Source organism: Macrotis lagotis, chromosome X, assembly GCF_037893015.1.
Source record: "Macrotis lagotis isolate mMagLag1 chromosome X, bilby.v1.9.chrom.fasta, whole genome shotgun sequence".
In the NCBI taxonomy this organism is placed as follows: Eukaryota; Metazoa; Chordata; class Mammalia; order Peramelemorphia; family Peramelidae; genus Macrotis; species Macrotis lagotis.
Genome location: NC_133666.1, coordinates 13,956,297 through 13,961,121, shown reverse-complemented (window position 1 = coordinate 13,961,121; position 4,825 = coordinate 13,956,297). Strand labels below are relative to the sequence as shown.

At 35.9% G+C, this 4,825-nt stretch overlaps 1 pseudogene; it reads left to right on the top strand.

Moving 5' to 3' along the window:
* The first annotated feature begins 1,121 nt into the window (after window positions 1-1,121).
* LOC141502710 (small ubiquitin-related modifier 2-like) lies at window positions 1,122-1,405 on the top strand (annotated as a pseudogene).
* The last annotated feature ends 3,420 nt before the right edge of the window (window positions 1,406-4,825 follow it).

Genomic DNA, 4,825 nt, shown 5'->3' with positions numbered 1-4,825 from the left:
ATTTAGCAACTTTTGCATTGACATTGTAGGACTTGGAATATGATATTCCAGAAGGCAAAAGAGCTTGGATTATAACTAAGAATAAACTACCCAACAAAACTGAACATACTCTTTCAGGGGAAAAGATGGGCATTCAATGAAATGAGGAACTTTCAAACTTTACTGATGAAAAGGCCAGAAAATTTGATCTTCAAATATGAGACTCAAGTGAAACACAAAATTATAAACCAAAAAAGGTAAATTATAAGAAATCATAAGAACTTTCTCATTTATTAGGGCAGTTAGAAGTATAAATAAAGTACAAATGGAAGTTGAATTTGAAGGGATAATTTATTTAAAAGATGGAGTTAACTGGAGAGAGAGAAGAATGTACTGGGAGAAAGGTAAAGAAGAGGTAGAATTGGGTAAGTTATTTCATATAAAAATGTCAGAAAAAGCTTTTGCAGTTGAGTGGAAGGAGGGGGAGGTGGGGGGGTGTTCATGGGGCTTACTCTCAGTGGAATTGGCTCAGAGAAGGATAAATATACATACTTCATTGGGTACAAAAATATACTTTACCCTAGGGGAGAAAAGGCATTGGAGAAAGGGGATGGGGTGGCAGGTAACAAATGGGAGGGAAAATTTGGGGAGGAGATATTCAAATGCAAAACACTTTTGAGGAGGGACAGGGTGGAAAGAGAGAGAGAACATAATAAATGGGGGTGGTGGGGAATAGGATGGAGGGAAATACAGTTAGCAATAGTAACTGTGGAAAAAAATATTGAAACAAGTTTTTTTCTCATAAAGATATCATTACTCAAATATAGAGAACTGAGTCAAATTTATAAAAAATAAAATCCATTCCCCTTTTAATAAATATCAAAAGAAATGAACAGCTTTTAGATGAGGTTATCAATGCTATTTAGATCATTTAAAAATATTCTAGCTCTCTTTGGTCTCCTCCTCCTCTTCCTTCTTTTCTTCCTCTTCCTTCCCATCACTACCATCATCTTCCTCTTCCTCCTCCTGTTCCTGCTCCTGCTACTGTTGCTTCTACCCACCCGCACACCCCATTCCCTTGAAATGAACCATACTAGTGCATCCTTTGTGAAGCGGTGGCTGAAAAGAGCCCTGGACTCATCATGGCTGATGAAAAGCAGAAGGAAGGAGTCAAGACTGAAAACAACCACCACATTAATTTGAAGGTGGCAGGGCAAGAAGGTTCAGTGGTGCAATTTAAGATTAAGAGGCACACATCACTTTAGTAACTAATGAAAGCCTACTGTGAACAGGTTTGCCAATAAGGTAGATCAGATTCTGATTTTATGGGCAACCAATCAATGAAACAGAGACAACTGCACAGTTGAAAATGGAGGCTGAAGATACAATTGATACATTCCAGCAGCAGACAGGGGGTGTTTACTAAGAGAACCTGCAACTCTACTCCAGAACTGTGCTCCCAAGGAAAGCAATACATTCACAATTAGAAAAGCAAGTTTTGGTTCATCCACATCCTGACTACTGCAGTATAGCTTTCTCTCTTCTTTGATTTCCTTCCCCTATTCCTTTATTTTACATAAAGTAACTGGTGTATGAGCACGTGCATAATGTCCATTTTTTAAAAAACTAAATGACCAATGGTATATTTTGATCAATATCAAATGGAGATGGGGAGGGGAAAAACAAACTGGTTCTGTGAAAATATCCCTTTTCCCCACTAGTGGCATGCTCATTCAACTTGTATCTTTACATTCCAGTAAGGCATTTTGTTCTCACTGTTTAGCAACAAGACCAAAAACAAAAATATCCTGCATACCTTGTTTGATTGGATAATTTCAATGTTTTTCCTTCTATCATTGTAAAAGCAAGGAGGATTTTATAACTTTTTGTATGTAGCTGTTACACATAGGGCAATCTCTGTCTCTCAGTAGGGATCAATTACTATAAAGAGATTGATCCTATGAGTAGAACCAGAAAAACACTGTATACCCCAACAGCAACATGGGGTGATGTTCAACCTTGAAGGACTTGCTCATTCCATCAGTGCAACAATAGGGAACAATTTTGGGCTGTCTGCAAAGGAGAGTGCCATCTGTATCCAGATAAAGAGCCATGGAGTTTGAACAAAGTTCAAGGACTATACACTTTAATTTAGTAAAAAAAACAGATATCTTATTGTCTGATCTTGTTATCCCTTAGACTTTTTGTCTCTTCCTTAAGGATATGATTTCTCTCTCATCACACTCAATTTGGATCAATGTACAACATGGAAAGAAAGTGAAGACTGACAGATTGCTTTCCGTGGGGGTGGGGGAAGTAAGATTGGAGGGAAAATTGTAAAACTCAAAAAATATTGTTAATAAAAAAATAAAATAAAATCCCTTACAAGTCAATCACCTTGTTTAAATAAATTTCTTGTTCAAAATAAAAAATATTCTAAATTACTCTTGACAGGAAAATTTTAGGTTGGAATAATGCTGAGGTACTATCTTATACCTATTAGATTGGCTAATAGGATAAAAAGAAAAAAATGGCATATATTGGAGGCAATGTAGGGAAAATGAGACATTAATGCACTGTTGTGTAATGTTTTTCATGAAAACACATATTTAACCTTTATCAAATAACTTGCTTTCTCACTGAGGTATATGGGGTGGGAGGATGGTATTTTAAAATAAAACTCAAGATTTTAAAAATAAATGTTGAAATTTGTTTTTGCATGTAATTGGGGGAAAATAAAATAAAATAAAGAATTATTATCCAATTCTTCAGTCCTAGTTGATTTTATACCTGCATTCCTGTTCTTGATCTCACACTGTTTTCTCATTTTTCTAGTCCTTAGTTTCCCCTTAAGTTACAGAGGGTCTTGAAGTTAGAAATCTCTGAAGACCTTAACACCTTTATCCCTAAGAGCCTGTGAGTGATCTCATATGGGACCCTTCAAGTCCCTAGGTCTCCAGTTTACTACAGTCACATATTGAGGGGTGACTTACACTCTAAATCTGCTGAAGACCGTGTTTCCTCTATACTTAAGGACCTGTGGTGATGACACAGTGGTTCCTTCAGGGTCCTAGGCCTCAGAAATACCTTCATAACCATTGGAGAAGTGATCCTTTTGCATCTCAGTCTCCTGAAGGCTTTATCTGTTCTCTGCCAGGACCTCATACAGGGCCTGAGAGTTCCCTAGGCCCCAGGTTCCTTTTCTTTAATTAGAAGGGTTAGTATTTATAAGACTCTGAAGTTCTTTTCAGTTCTATACCTAAGAGACTGGACAATCTCACCCAGACATCTTCATTTCCCTAGATCCCTACAATCCCTGTGGGAGAAGTGGGTGTTTTTTTTCATAATCTAAGTCCAGAATCTTACAATATGCTGTTTACAAGAAACACATTTGAAGCAGAGTGATACACACAGATTAAAGATAAAAGAGTGGAGCAGAATACTTCCATTAAAGTGAAAAAAGCAGGGGTAGTAATCCTTATCTCAGACAAACCAAAAGGAAAAATATATCTCATTAAAAGGGATAGAAAGGAAACTACATCTTCCTAAAAGGCACTATAGACAATGGAGTAATTTCATTACTAATCATGTATGCAACAAGCATCCAAATTCTTAGAGGAGAAGCTAAATTAGTTACAGGAAGACATAGACAGAAAAACTATATTGGTGGGGGACTTCAACTTCCCTTTCTCAGAATTAGATAAATCACACCACAAAATAAATAAGAAAGAAGATCGGGAAATGTATAGAATCTTAGAAAACTTAGATATGATAGACTTTTGGAGAACACTGAATGAGGATAGTAAGGAATATGCGTTTTTCTCAGTGGCAACTACAAAAAAATTGACCCTGTATAAAGGCATTAAAAATCTATAATCAAATGCAGAAAGGGAGAAATATTAAATGCACCCTTTTCAGATCATGATGCAAGAAAATCATGTGCATTAAAAGACCATGGAAAGAAAGACCTAAAATTGATTGGAAACTAAATAATTTAATTTTAAAGAATGAGTGGATCAAACAACCAATCATAGGAATAATTAATAATTTCATCCAAAATGATGACAATAATGAGACAACATTCAAAAAAGTTGTGGGATATAGCCAAAGCAGTTTTGTTAAGTCATTCACCAATTGAAGGACATTCACTTAATTTCCAATTATTTACCTCAAGGTTATGATGAATATTTTTAAATGAATATTTATGTACAAGTCATGTCTTTACCCTTTTTCATCATCTCTTCAGGGTGTAGACCCAGTTGTGGTAGTACTGGATCAAATGGTATGCACAATTTTTTTACCTTTTGGGCAGAAATCCAAACTGCTTTACAGAAGGGTTGGATGAGATTAGAGCATAACCAAAAATGCATTAATGTCACAGATTTCCCACACCCCTTCCAACATTTATCATTGTCTTTTCTGGTCATATTGGCCAGTCTGAGAGATGTGAGGTGGTACCTCAGGGATGCTTTAATTTCCATTTCTCTAAAATAAGTAGTGATTTAGGGCAAATTTTCATATGACTACGGATTGCTTTGATCTCCTCATCTGTAAATTGCTTTTGCATATTCTTTGACCATTTGTCAATTGGGAATGGCTCGCTTTTTTGAAAATTAGATTCAGTTGCTGTATATTTTAGAAATGAGTACTTTGTCAGAAATACTAGATGTACATATTGTTTCCCAGTTCAGTACATTTCTTTTGATCTTGGTTACAGTGGTTTTGTCTAGGCAATTGTTTTTTAATCTAATGTAATCAAAATTATCTGGTTTGTTTTAGTGATGTTCTCCAGTTCTTCCTTGTCATAAGCTGCGTCCCTTTCCATAGATCTGACAGGTAAACTACT